This window comes from Lissotriton helveticus, chromosome 5_1 (assembly GCF_964261635.1).
Source record: "Lissotriton helveticus chromosome 5_1, aLisHel1.1, whole genome shotgun sequence".
Lineage (NCBI taxonomy): Eukaryota > Metazoa > Chordata > Amphibia > Caudata > Salamandridae > Lissotriton > Lissotriton helveticus.
In genome coordinates this window covers 1,238,720,554-1,238,736,043 of record NC_136065.1, presented here as the reverse complement: position 1 = coordinate 1,238,736,043, position 15,490 = coordinate 1,238,720,554, and the positions used below count along the sequence as shown (strand labels likewise).

Here is a 15,490-nt window from a genome sequence, read left to right as displayed (position 1 = left end):
AACAAACATTTTGATACCAAAGAGCATTTCATATGGGGTCCGCCCACCCGAGACCTTCTAGGGAGATTATTTAGGGCACGTTGAACGCTATTGAGGTGGGCTAGCCAGCTCCGGCCTGTACCTAATACCCTAGCTGTCAAGGATTGCTTTAAGTCACGGTTCATCCGTCTCCATATTGCCCTCAGGCCGATATGGAGACGAAAAATTTGACTTGGAACCCCAATGAACGCATAGCATCCTTGTACACCTTAGAGGCGAACGCTGGACCCTGGTCCGAGTGAAAGGTACCACATGCAAGAATTCCCACAAAGACACGCAAATCCCTTACGACAGTTCGAGAATCAGCACTCCTTGAGGGCCACACCCACACAAAGCACGTGCAAGAATCAACTGCAACTAAGATGTACTTCTACGCAGTATCAGAGGAGAAAGAACCACAGTGATCTAAATAAACACACCCAAGTGGTTTATTAGATATATACAACTGTGTCTAGGGTGGGCGTGCAGCAGTAGAAGGTTTAATCCGCTGGCAAATATCACAATGAAGGACAGAATCATGCTTTTGTTTGTACAAACCATGCCACCAGTAACGCTGTTGTAGGAGAGATGCAGTAGCTGACACGCTGGCATGCGTTGAGGCCATGCCCTTGTGTGCCGCTGTAATCAAAGACTGCCTGCGGTCAGCGTTGGGAATCAACCTGTCACTCACATTACTAATTCTCACATAAGGAACTTTATCAGGTCTTGAATGATAAGAATATTTAGAAGGGAAACCTTTCGGGTAATTACCTCCCTTCTCTGTTGCGCCAATAGCTGCCAAGATGTCCTCATCAATCTTACTGGAACGTGCAACTGCTGCTTCTGAGTATGTTCCAACTGCTGTCTTGGCCGCTTCATCGGCAAGACTGTTGACAACAGCGTGAACTCCGACACGCTGGTGACCAAGAGTATGCATTACAAAGACGAGTGGGAGCCATTCTTTAAGTTCAGCCACTCGCAACCCAGATCCTTTTATGTTTTATTGTGCGACCTTTGGAGTCACAATAGTAATTTTGAGTCCAAAAGAATAAATTGTCATTGTATGATTGAACACAGTAATAAGAGTCACTTACAACATGAGTAGTCACACTGGGATCTGCATACTCCAATGCAAGTATCAGAGCTCGAAGCTTTGCCGATTGGGTGGTACAGTCCCCTAATGTCTGTCTATGTACAACATCGGACTTAAATTCACCATCCACCATAGTACCAACCACTATTGCGTAGGCCGAAGAATATGCATGCCTTGAACCCGTAGCCGCTTGTGCTGAGCCGTCAGTGTAAATGATACAATGGATGTCCTCCAGCGCCCGCATGGTCAGAAGAGCAGGATGAATGAATTCATACTGCAAAAACTCCTGAGTCTGCAAAAACGAATCAAAAATGAACGTGACATCCAGAGATGTCAAGGACGTGGCCCATTGTATGCCCCTCGGGTGCAAAGCCTTTGAATTTGGTACACTGGCTTTCGTCACTGCCTCTAAGGAAGGATACAGGGTAACAACCAAAAAGCATTTCCCCTGCGACAGTGCACTTTCCTTTAGAATCGCCATTTGCACCGCTGTCAAAACTTTTTCCACAGTGGAAAACCGCAACTCAGCCGAAGTGTACAAATGTGACTTGTAAGTGATAGGGACTGTGTCTCCCAAAAGTCAGGTACGTGCAACCCACAGCCTCCGGCACGATTCTTATCACCAGGTTGGTGTGGTTATCAAGAGTCAACAAGAATTTAGATTCTAGAAGACCAGCCTGCAAAGATTGCAAAATGGCTGAATGTGTGGGCTTCCAGCAAGATTTGGAGAAAGTAGGTTTTATCAAAGCGTATAGAGGCTTGATACGCTGGGCTTATTCGGGAATGTATGTACGCCCGAAATTCAAAAAGCCCAGTAAAGATTGTAGTTTTTTTCACAGTTGTGCGCATTTCTCTAAGAAGTGAGGTGCCAAACCTCGACCTTCATTGTTGAGCTCGTAGCCCAGAAACAACACTGTGTACTCTGCAATGTGATATTTCGCAAAGTTAAATTTATAGCCAAAGTGCACAAAATGGCAAATTATGCGATCAACACGACATAGCTGCGGCCATAATTCGTATTCTGTGAGATAAATGTCATCCACATACGAACATGCATTTGTGTATAGTCCCTCCAAAAGAGAAACTGTTTTTATAGCCCATAGCCAAACACTGGAATAGGCGCTGTTTGCCACCACTGGTAAAAGCTGTCCATTGACTACTAATAGAGGACAGATTGTGGACAAAGAAGCCATTGGATATGTCAAGTGTGGTCCTAAACCTTTTTCGCACAAAACTATTCACTAAAGCAGAACTGTGAGTATTCTGTACCGGCACGTACGGCAATGGGAGTTCAAGTGCCGGTAATCCAATACCAAGCGGTACGAGCCATCAGACTTACTCACAGTAAAAAGAGGATTATTCATCGGAGACACACACGTTTCAATCACACCTTGATATTCCAATTGTTCAAGGATTCCTGCCACGGGAGCTTTCGCTTCACATCCCATGGGGTATTGGGGTTGAGGTAGTGGCATAGACCATAAGGGAATCTCATGTCTGGGGGAAAATTTGTCCCAACCACAGTGAGTATGGTACAAAGCTGGCGCAAGAGCCTTAGCCCAATCTTTTTCAAAATGCAGAGCCTGCTCCTTCGGCACTGTGTGTGTGAAACCAGGGAGGATGGCCTCCTCCCATCACGGAGCTGCTAAAACAAAAGGTAGGGGCCAGTCGACCTCCGTCAATAAAATGTCATATGTAGTAGTTAGATTCTCCCAAAATACCCCTTTAACAGTACGTTGTATGTCACCGTCAATTAAAAGGACAATTTCAAAAAGTCTTTCAGGGGATGCCACTCTAGTGTCAGCTGTCTCAACTGCAACAAATTTGTCAGTCGCTGTCACCTTCAGTAGTGGATGCAGCGCCTCTCGCACTATGGTGATCTCCGCTGCGCTGTCCAACAGTGTCAGCGCCCATGTCAGATTCTGAAGCTGCATTCTCACTATCTGTGGCATATCTCGCTGTTAAAACAGCAAATTTCTTTTTCTGAGGGGCCTCTGAAGTGGAGAGTAGGCCTGCTTGCCTTTATCGTCTTGTGGGGTTGCTCTTGCTTCGCACCCCTTCCTTTGCCACCGTTTCCTGCATCGGTGGGTAAGACCGATGAATCCTGCTGTAGTGTAGTTCCTATATTCCCAATAGGCTCTGTGCATTGGATTATACATCCTATAGTTTAGACGTAAGACTGAGGTCAACTAGGTCTCTATAGAATATATTAAACTTAATAGTGAGTGCCAGCTAGCTTAGAGTTCACAAGAAACTTTCTCGAATTCGCAAGAAGGGATTAGTTTCTGACAACCGCATAAACATGACAACTTGGTTTCCCAAGAATAAGAAATGTATTTCTAGAGTCGCGGAAACAACAGATAAGTATTTCACTCAGTCAATTCTGCATGCTTCGTTTCTACAGAGGTGCAGAGAAATAGAGGAAGGCAGGTGTTTTCAATAAAAGGGTTTATTGAACAGTCTTCTTTCTCATGCAAGTAAAGTGAACTGCTACAATTATAAAGCAATACTGTAAAAGCATTTTATGGTTTCTAAGCCATATACAAATACATACATAAATTACATTGGCTAAAATACTCAACTGGTGCTTCTAAAATACGCCTACCCCAATGTACCTAACCTAAGTTTAGTACGAGGGAAGAAGTAAGTGTGGTCGTGTAGCATAGGTTTAGTTTTCTTTACCAATAATCTATCCAAGGTTTCTCTTAGGTTCTAATCAGCTCCATACCTTTAGATTAGAATGAAGGAAGTCTGGTATCTCTGTCTCGGGACTCGATTTCCCAACACCCCGCAAGGGGAGCTTGGAAACACTGGAGCTGGATTCTCGGTGAGAGAAAGGACAGCTTCTCAATCCGTGCGTCAGTTGGAGGGTCGGCTTCCTTCGGCACTTGCTGTAGCGAGCTGCGTCGGGCAAGTAGATAGTCAAACTGCTCCGAACCACCGTGTCTTGCTAGAGCAAGTGAAGGCATATTTATACCTTGAATTTGTCTAGTTTGACGAAAATTCGGGTATGATAACGTCAGGAAAGAACCCCTAGGGTATAGTAGTTCTTTGCAAAGTACATGATTTATTGGACAAATCAATATTCAAGCAAGGGGAAGGTCCCTTACTGCTTAAGCTGTTTTTCCTAAAAATCATTGTGACGTTTTGTATGGGTAGAAGTAGCCATGCCTGTATTTGGTCTGCATGGGCTATGTCTAAATAAGGCAATGATTTCAATGCCTATATTAGGGCAATGTGAATTGTACCTATATAGGGGCATGAATCGGGAAAATTCACTCGGAGCTTAAAATGCCACACAACACTGCAAAGAGCGAGGAGAACGTTGATCAGGAACCTGAAAACGATCAGGTGACTTAATCGTAGCGCGGTCGCGCTATTCATAAGTGCGCTCAGTAGACACAGGTATTGGCGAGGTAGGACAGGACCCCTGTTTCTGTTGCTTTTTCCCCAGTTTTTTAATTTTTATTCCAAGTCTGTTTTGGACCTGAGGGGCGATCATCTTTGTCAGACTTCGCCGCCTATGTTTGCTTTTGCACTGCCTTGGCAAAAGGCTTAACACCTAAACAATTACAGCCAATGGTCTTATAAGCCGCTGTAATAATTTTCTGTAACTGACGGGGTTTCTCTGCATCAGGAACATCACGCAAAGCATTAAAAACCTGGAGGCTTACCACATCTCCCTTAACATTAGCAAGGACAAGATCGGACACTACGTCAAACATTCTGATGAGTCTCATTCCCAATTCAATAGCCGCCTCCGGCCCGTGCTCATCCTGAACACTTTTAATGACGGAGGGTAGGACAGACATTGACGGTGTGCCGAAACACCTAGTATAGACTGCCTCAAAAATCATTCCCCAAGTGACACAGTCAGTTACTTCAGGTGCTAAGTCTTTTTGCAAACTAATCGTAAGAATCCTGTGTTTCTCCACAGGAGTGGTATTAGGAAAGACTGCCTCCAGTTGGTCAAATTTCTCCGCAAGCCAAATAGGCATTTCATCCTTATCTTGGGGACGCTTGCCCATTACCCCATTAACCATAACAGGACTAAGCTTCAATCCGTTTGGCCCAACTGGATGCACCGCAACACCACTGGCCCCACCCTGCATGTTGCGTGAAATCTAATGAATCAAGGCCCTCATAACCTCTACAGCAGAGGTATAAAGGGTCCTCACTTCAGCAACGGGAGACGTTCCGGCTCAGGGGTGTGGTGTAATTCCAGCAGAAATAAGCCAATATGCCCCTGGGATGGACAAAGGACCTAATCTCACTGATGTTAAAAAGTGGGGAAGGGTGCCATTAAACCAAACTCTGTTGCCAAGCAGAAATCGGAATCTCCTGTGTCCTATAATGAGTGTACTCCAGAGGCACAGCAGTGTGAGTGTAAACATGAAACAAATTGGTTACCGCTTTGACTGCAGGAAACGTAACCCATGAGTATAAAACTCAAACGGGTAAGCCGCGTCTGCACTCACAACAAAAACAACTGCAATGCCTTCCAAGGGGACGTTAAAAGCCTGTAAATGAGTGTGAACCCCCGTACTACTATGTTGCGGGATGTCAACGTCACCCATCACGACACAGAAGAAGAAAACACAAGACAAAGTAACGTAGCACAACTGGGTTGTAATCCACTAGAAACCGTTTTAAAATATCAAGCTTGGAATGACCTATTCAACCATAGGTAGGTTTATCCGTCACCACTGTCAACTGGAAACAATAGTGAGGGGGTCTTGGACTGATATAAGCACTACTCGAGAGTCTCACAATTAGACCACAACGTTAGGTGCGCCATGTCGCAGGGATTCTGTTTCTACACAGAACTGTGCACAGAGACCCAGGACCTCAGTGAATAGTGGTGTACCAAAAAACTCACCTTAGTGCCTAGCAAGCCTAACCAGCTAGCATCAGTGTCACATTAGCTCTTCGTCGGTAAATACCGGTTCCAGCAAGGGTGCAGGGGGTGTCACTTTGACACCCTCTAGCACCCCAAATACAGGCATGTGTGCCATGTGGCACACAGCCATGCCCCAAGGGCATGTCTGTCTGTCACATGGCATAGGTGTGCATGCACACATGTGCAAGCACACCTGGATTTGGTATTTTACCACCCAATTGGATTGGGTGGTAAAATACCGAATCTGAAAGGCCTTTGGGACTCAGAAGAGTCCCACCTACATCTAGAAGTTACCAAATTGGTAAAAATACCGATTCGGTATTTTACCGATTCGGTATATTTACCGATTCGGTAAATTTACCGAATCGGTAAAATAATGGCCCCTACATGCCAATTCCTAAATACCGGTCGGTAACGGCCGAAATCGGCCGTTACCGACCGGTATTTGGGCTCCTACATCTGGCCCTATATTTTTTTTACCTTTTTCCATAATGTTAGCTGTGTGTTTATTAGGTAGACTTCTTTATAAATTGTTTTTTATGCTTGGATTCAATGCTGGTTTAGAAATTGTGTAATGGTTTCATTGTACTTGTAAATATGCTCCTTTTTTTGAAGCGCCTTGTACAACCTTTAGCATGGGTGGAAGCAGTGAATGTTTAGAGAGGGATAGGAATAGCAGATAGAAAACCATATGAAATGTTGGGGAGATGCATAAAGTATTACAGTAATGGTATCAAATGAGATGGAATATAAGATAAAGAGGGGCATATTTACAAGACTCTTGCGCAATTTTTGACATGGGTGCAAGGCGAAAATGCATGCAGAATAATAAAATATGCACCCAGACAAGAATATGAAATGCTGTGAGAGATGTTTAAAGCTTTTTTTTAATGGTATAAATTGAGATAGAATATACAAAAAAAGAGAGGTATATTTACAAGCTGCGTGCGCAATCTTTGACATAGCTGTGTGTTTATAAGGTAGACTCTCACAATGATAACATCTCTCACAGCATTTCATATTCTTGTCTGGGTGCATATTTACAAGCTGCGTGCACAATCTTTGACATAGCTGTGTGTTTATAAGGTAGACTCTCACAATGTTAACATCTCTCACATTACATAAGGTAAGGCTTGCCCCAATGTGAAAGGATGCATTGCTGGCATCTACCTAGATGTGTCACTTTGTAAATATGACTCAACAAGGTGTAATTTTTACACCACTGGTGCGTCACAAAAAGTGACGCACCGGTGGCGTAAACGTGACGCATGGCCTCATAAAAGAGGCCTTCAGTCTTCTACTCATGCGTCATATTTAATGTAGGACGCATTATGTCGCAAGGAGTTACTGTAAGCGCAAAAGTGATGCATTGCTGGAGTGTGTCACAAAAGTGACGCAACTCCAGCAATGCATCCTTTCACATGGGGCCAGCCCCATGTGAAAGGGCCTGCGTCAGTCTTACGCCTGCTGTGAGGCAGGCGCAAGATTTTGACGCAACGGTGTCCTAAAAGTGACGCAATGAAATCTCATTTCTATGCCCCTTTCTTGCGTCAATACGCCCCCTTTGCATACATTACACCTGGCACAGATATAATGTGGTGCAGGGGTTTACAAAGTGACGCATCTACCTAGATGCGTCACTTTGTAAATATGACTCAACAAGGTGCATTTTTTACACCACTGGTGCGTCACAAAAAGTGACGCACCGGTGGCGTAAAAGTGACGCATGGCCTCATAAATGAGGCCTTCAGTCTTCTACTCTTACTTTTTCTTTCACTTTCTCTGTTTCTTCACTGCCTTACTCACCTTGTCTCACACTCAATTGTCTTTATCCAGTCTGTATCTCCACTCTTTCCTAAACATCACTGCTCTTTTCTTACCCTTCCACACCACCGTTCTTTTACTACATTTTCTTCACTTATCCACATTCCCCATGTTCACTCTCCTTCTCCTCACTCTCCTTCCCCACACTCACCTTCTTTCAGTCCCCCTACTTCACTTCCCTTCCCCTCTCGTCCCTTTCTTTGCTTTTTCACTCATTTTCTTCTCCTCTCCCACTGCACTCCACTTCAGTTACTCTTTTTCATTTTTTTAAGAATACAGCTCTTTGATGAGAATTGGAGGTACTTCTGAAAAGAATTTTTTTCTTCTTCTTTTTTCCTTTTTTTTGAACAAAAACAAAAACAGGGAATGGGAAACTGCTCAACAGGAGCAAAAAAAAAAATCAAAATCAGGACTGGGGACGGCAGCGGTGGTTGTCTAATGCTCGAACCATGAGCAAAACACTGTTCCCCCTAACAAAGTAGCTGATCACATTTTCTGCATTTAATTACGGCTTCATTAAAAGCAGGCTGAATATTAGGGATCAGCTCTTCTGGTCGCCCCCTCACCGATGTAGTTGGTCCTCCGGTTGAAGTAGAGGCACCATCCCTGGGAGCCTCTCGTGCCAGAGCCCTGACACTCTCCCGGGCATAGTTCTGTGGGTGCCTCCTCTCGACGTGGCGAATCATGGTGGAGTTTCCGAATTAATATTTTTTAGTGGGGTCACCCTGTGACAGGACAGTGTGACAAATTCGGCACTCCACCTTTGGAGCATTTACTTTTTTTTATCATCTGGAATGGAAAAAAACTTCCATATGAAGTGTTCTTTTACCCTGGGCTGAGGAACCTCTTCATCAATAAATCCCTCTGTGTCATCATCGCTGCTGGATGCTCTGGCAGCCATGGTAATCCAACGAAGATCCAAGAGCAAAAAGACAGGAATTGCAGTCACAAAAGTGAAAGAAGAAGTGAAGGAAATGGGTGGGGATTTCATTCTTTGTAAAAAAAACTGTTAGCAACCAATGAAAAGAGTTATTTTGAGGTCACATGACTTGACACGCTTATGCTGCGCGCACCGGAGCGCTTCCGGGGGCGCTTACGCGGCGCGAACGTAGGCGCTTCCGGGGGCGTTTTGATAGCTTTACGGAAATGCAAAATCATTTTCATTTCGTAAATCGAAAATACTGCTTTTATAAGTATGGTACTAAATGTCTTGCATTATTATTTACTTTTCATACATATTTTTTTTTACGAACGCAGAAATATCGCTCTCGGTGCGCTCTCGGGAGAGCTTACCGGTGCGGGCACCCTGAGTGCAGCAGGGAAAAATTAAAAAAAAAAATATATACATTGAACAAACAATTTAAAAAAAAATATATATATAATTAATTGTTGTAAAAAACAGCTAATAAAAAAACAAATCATAGGTTATAAAGTCGATATACAAAGGAATTAGCTTTTAAAAAAACTATGAAATTCACTGAAAAAACCATAGGTTTCACAAACGTTATAGTTAGGAATTAGTTTTTAAAAAACCTTTGAAATTCACAAAAAAAACCATAGGTTTCACAATCGTTATAGTTAGGAATTAGCATTTAAAAAACCTTTGAAATTCACTGAAAAAACCATAGGTTTCACACTCTTTATAGTTAGGAATTAGCATTTAAAAACCCTTTCAAATTCACTGAAAAAAACATAGGTTTCACACCAGCTATAGTTAGCTGAACATTTTACTCATACAAAACCATTGAAATTGCCACGTTAAAGTTAGTTGGACTCACTATAACTCGCGCGCCCGCAATCCACTGCTGATGATGTCACATATTACATCATTCATGACATGGTCAGTGACATCACTGATGACATCACTGATGACATCATCCAGTGACTGTGTGTTTCTGTAAAGTTTAAATATGTTTTACATATTCAAGAATGAGTGGGTCTATAAGTGTCTGGATGAAGGATTTAGTTGGTGCGTGACTGACTGTATGAGTGAGTGATTAAATGTGTCTTACTGAATGCATGGGTTAGTGACTAAACTGTCTGAATGTGTGCATCAGTATGTCTGTTGTTGTGTAAGCTGCTGCATGTGTTGATCAATAGCTATATAAGTGGCTATATGGGTTATTGATTGGTTGCGCAAGTATTTGTATGTGAGTCTGAGTGTGTGTGTGGGTGGCTGTGAGGTGTGTGACTCTGTGCATAGATGTGTGACCAGTTGATTCACTAGGTGTATGGGTTCAAGAGTGCATGTGGAAACAGCTGTATGGGCGGTTGACTGTGTGCATGGCTGTGTTGGTGAGTGAACGGATATCTCAGTGCTACATATCCAAGTAAGTACATATGTAAAACACAGTGCATGTGAGAGTTGGCATATATAAATATATAAATGACACATGAGAGCCAGTGATTGTGTGAGTGGCTGTATGGATCAATGTGTACTTGTATCAGTGATTGTATAAGAGAGTAAGTATGTGTTAGTATATGTTTTTATATTTGAGGTGTTGTCTGTATAACTGTATAGATGAGGAAATGGGAGTGTGATTGATTCTTTGCATGACTGACTAGGTGTGTGAGTAACTCCATGGATGACTGGCAGTGTGTGAGTGTCTGTATAGGTGTATGAGTGCATATGATAGAGTTGTATTGGTGAGTGTCTGTATGTATGAGTGATTGTACGGGTGAATGAGTGGATGTGTGTGTAGACATAGGAATCAGTGAGCGCGTATGTAGTTACTGGTATTGGTGTGTCACTGATTTCAGCAATGGTAATTTGTATTTAACACTGGGTGTATCAAAAGTTAGATTAGAGTGTGAAGAGGTGCATCGTATTATCACATGGATGATGTCATCAGTGATGTCATCAGTGATGTCATTTGAGATGTCATCAGTGATGTCACTGACCATGTCATGAATGATGTAATATGTGACATCATCAGCAGTGGATTGCGGGCGCGCGAGTTATAGTGAGTCCAACTAACTATAATGTGGGAATTTCAATGGTTTTGTATGAGTAAAATGTTCAGCTAACTATAACTGGTGTGAAACCTATGGTTTTTTCAGTGAATTTGAAAGGTTTTTTAAATGCTAATTCCTAACTATAAAGAGTGTGAAACCTATGGTTTTTTCAGTGATATATATACATATATATATTACCTACTGGCGGTCGCCAGTAGTTATATATAGTTAGGATTTTTTCTCTATGGGATTTTTGAAAATTCTATGTCTAATAACTTTGGCGTTTGTGGACGGAATTGGCTGAAATTTTCTGGAAAATGGAACATTTTGTTTCTGAGCAGCCCCTGGAAATTTGGGGGGGTTCGTCAAGGGGGGGCTGAGAAAAAAGGGGGGTCCCAAAACATGTTTTTAACATTGAGTTTTCCATAGGGCGGTTGGCCTCACTTTTAGCCCGAACGGCTGAATGGATTTGCACGAAACTTGGCAAAATTGTAGGGACTGGTAGCCCGATGTGCCTTTTGTAGGTCTCAATATATGTGCTTCAGTGGATTTTGAGAAATTAACGTTCAAAAAAAGATATATATCTGTAACAGCGGACCGGGAAGCGCTCCGGTTCGCGGACTTTTCGCGCAACGGAGCTTTGTGAAGCGAAGCTGATTGGTTCTCCGGCGTCTGTAAACATTCCAAACAGTCCATAGCGGCCGCCATCTTGTCTCTCGGTAGGATCGAGAGACAAGAGGAGGCCAAAGCGAAGGGGCAAATGACCATAAGGGGGCATAGTAGATCCTCGCTGACCCCCTAGGTTTGATGTGGAGGTTTTAAAAGGGCCCCGCGGGGCAAAAAAAAAAAATAATAATAATAATCGAACGGCTGAATGGATTTGCACGAAACTTGGCAAAATATTAGGGACTGGTAGCCCGATGTGCCTTTGCTAGGTCTCAATATATGTGCTCCAGTGGATTTTGAGAAATTAACGTTCAAAAAAAGATATATATCTGTAACAGCGCTCCGCTTCGCGTACTTTTCGTGTTACGGAGCTTTGCGAAGCTGATTGGTTCTCCGGCGTCTGTCAACATTCCAAACAGTCCATAGCGGCCGCCATCTTGTCTCTCGGTAGGATTGAGAGACAAGAGGAGGCCAAAGCGAAGGGGGAAATGACCATAAGGGGGCATAGTAGATTCTTCCTGACCTCTTAGGTTTGATGTACCATTTTGCCAAGTTTGGTGTAATTCCGTTCAGCCATTCAGGCTGTAGACGTATGTAAATGTCCTATGGAAAATTGCATGGGGAAAACACATTTGAAAGTGTTGAAATTTAGAACCAATTAAAATGTTACTTTGGTTTTGCATTTGTGTGTGATGAAAGTTAATTGGTTATGTATATATGTCAAATGAGAGGAAACCACAGCCATTTTGTGATACTACTGTCTGAGGTACATTTGTGAGGAATTGTTGGTGGTGAATTTCTGGTGTTTGATTTACACAGTACTAACACTTTTCCTACTTTTAAAAAGGTGAGTTGTTAATTTGTAAGGGGAACTATGTTGTACACTTGAAGATAATTTGAAAAATGTTTTCTGTTATTTATTTGCAGTCCTTCTGTTATACTAAATACTTGATAAAGTTAGTTTTATATTATGTATTACTAAAAACGATAAATGAAAGTGATTATTTTTTTCTGCAATTTACAGCAAGCAATTTCAAAATAAATGGCTCACAATGAAGAGACCGTGGCAATTTCTTTGTAAGGGGAACTATGTTGTACACTTGAAGATAATTTGAAAAATGTTTTCTGTTATTTATTTGCAGTCCTTCTGTTATACTAAATACTTGATAAAGTTAGTTTTATATTATGTATTACTAAAAACGATAAATGAAAGTGATTATTTTTTTCTGCAATTTACAGCAAGCAATTTCAAAATAAAATGGCTCACAATGAAGAGACCGTGGCAATTTCTTTTGAATTGTCCACTACATTGATTGAAATTCAGAGCACCAATAATGAAATATTGTCACAAGGAGGAGATGACTTGTATGATTCCATTAGATTGATTGAAATGGACAGCACCAATAATGAAATATTGTCACAAGGAGATGACTTGAATGATTCCACTACATTGATTGAAATTGAGAGCACCAATAATGAAATATTGTCACAAGGAGGAGATGACTTGTATGATTCCATTAGATTGATTGAAATGGACAGCACCAATAATGAAATATTGTCACAAGGAGGAGATGACTTGAATGATTCCACTACATTGATTGAAATTGAGAGCACCAATAATGAAATATTGTCACGAGGAGATGACTTGAATGATTCCACTACATTGATTGAAATTGACAGCACCAATAATGAAATATTGTCACAAGGAGGAGATGACTTGAATGATTTTTTTGATCAATCTGTTGATGGCGAATTTATCGAATGTTTGGAGGCCATAGAGTTAGAAGAATTATCATTGCAGACTTTTCATGAGGAAATTGCTGATGAGGACATGGTACTAGTTCTTTCAAATTTAGAAAATTCTGAAGAATAAATTTATATTTAGAAATCAAAAATTGTTTGAGACATTATTCATTTTTATTTTTAATTTATGAGGTTGTAGCGAAGTGATTGTAGTATAAAATGAGACTTATAGTATAGAGTGCAACATTTTTATGTTACATGGTAAGTTTACTCATATTTACTTCCCTTCTGCCACTATATTATCTCCAATGTGTATTTGACATCTCTTCTTCATCTCCGGCCTCCTTTCTCTCACTGTGTGTCTCCGATGCATCTTATCGCTGCTATTTTGTGTAATTACAGAAGAGAGTAAAATAAAATAGTTCAGAACGTGAAAAGGGGGCAAAGTAGAGTACCCCTCACCCCCTAGGCCTTTTTAGGCGGTCCCAAAATGATCAGTTTCTGCTTTCCTGAGAGATTATGGTATGAGTTCCATATACCACAATAATTTGCATTACAACATGCAAGATATCTATCTCCTATTACCAACTTTTGGAGATATTCGCGCTAAGCGCGAATATCTCCAAAAAGTAACACCTGCCCTGAGCAGTTCTTAGCCATGTTATCCAATGGGAGGTGGATAACATGGCTAAGAGCATTAGCTCGGTAATGCATGAATATCGCTGACTTTTTAGCGATATTCATGCATTGCGGCCGTTTATTATCGCATTTGCGATAAACCTTGATAATAGCAAGGTTTATCTTCGATAATTTCTGACGATGCTTAGCGGTAAAAAAATTCGTTGGTAAGCATCGTTAGCGATAAATATCGCTTAACTTTGGTAATATGCACCAACGTCTGTTAACGTTCGATTGGAAGGAAATGAGGAAGGGTTGAAAAACATTGTCTTCGCCATCTTGCCTTTTTTGAAATGCCACACTTTTGTCGTGCACGGCAGCCATTTTAGATGCCTTGAGCAGACCCACTCTCTGCACGGTGTCGATTCGTAGCATGGCTCCCCACCCTCGCAAGCATCTTCCCCAGGCACTGGTCACCCCCGCTCTCTGTCTTATGCATCGGCAATAAACCTCCCCCCATCTGCGCTGCTCTTCCCTGAAAATCACACTCTGTGCCCGCCCGACACCTCCCTTTCGCCCTATTCACTACCGCACCCTCTGACACTCCTCTTCCTCTGTGTCCGATTGTCCAGGCTATCAGCTAGCCCTGCAGATGTAGTTTATGGCTCCAGCTGTAAAGAATCACCCCTCTTCAAAGGAGTTATAGTAGATCAAGGCCCACACCCGATGAGATCCGTCACACCACACGTGTTCCTACTATCTGAAAACCATCCTGTATTGTGATTGGGGAGGGGACCGAGCCTGAAGCGGAAGATTCTAGGAATGACTCTTTGTACATCAAAGTTTTTACAATTATGTGTCACATTAAAAATATATAGCACTCCAACAAAGTAGTAGGAATATAAAACTTTAATAACATATAAATATATACAACAAAACAAAAACAGTAAAAACATTTAAACAACGAAGAGACCGTGGCAATTTCTTTTGAATTATCCACTACATTTATTGAAATTGACAGCACCAACAATGAAATATTCTCACAAGGAGGAGATGACTTGAATGATTTTTTTGATCAATCTCTTGATGGCGAATTTATTGAATGTTTGGAGACCATAGAGTTACAAGAATCATCATTGCAGACTTTTCATGAGGAAATTCCTGATGAGATGATTGAAGAGGAAATTCCTGATGAGGACATGTTATTAGTTCTTTCAAATTATGAAAATTCAGAAGATGTTGCCTGGGGGTGGGTCGTCAGTAGCAGTCTGTTGTGCGAATAGTTCCAAGGCAGCAGAACGCGCTGAAATCTAGATGGCACGAAAGTGATGTCTAGTAAGTTGCCGCCCAGCAAATAACGGCGTGGGGCGCCGCAGGGGTGAGTGAGTCCAGTAGGCACCACAGCTATTCTTACCGGCATTGCAGAATTACTGCTGGGGACAATGCCTGTGCTGTAGCAGGGTCACAGCAGAAACAAAAAGGATTCTGTTGAAGATGTTGTTGGTTTTCAATTTGAAAACAGTTCTGGTGTCAACTGCTATGCTAATGTAGTGGTTAATGTTTTGTTTTCTCTAGAAAATGTAAAAGAGGGGGAGGCAGTCCAAAGTTCCGTTAAAAGGGCAAAGGAAAGGATCGGTGGTTTGAACTATCAGTCAAAAAGGGGAGGGGGTGCA

General features: G+C 42.0%; 1 protein-coding gene across 1 annotated transcript in view; it reads right to left on the bottom strand.

Moving 5' to 3' along the window:
* LOC144755247 (scavenger receptor cysteine-rich domain-containing protein DMBT1-like) overlaps positions 1–15,490 on the bottom strand; it is a 1,092,132-nt gene that overhangs the window by 623,130 nt on the left and 453,512 nt on the right. The gene's annotated exons all lie outside the window — the stretch shown is intronic.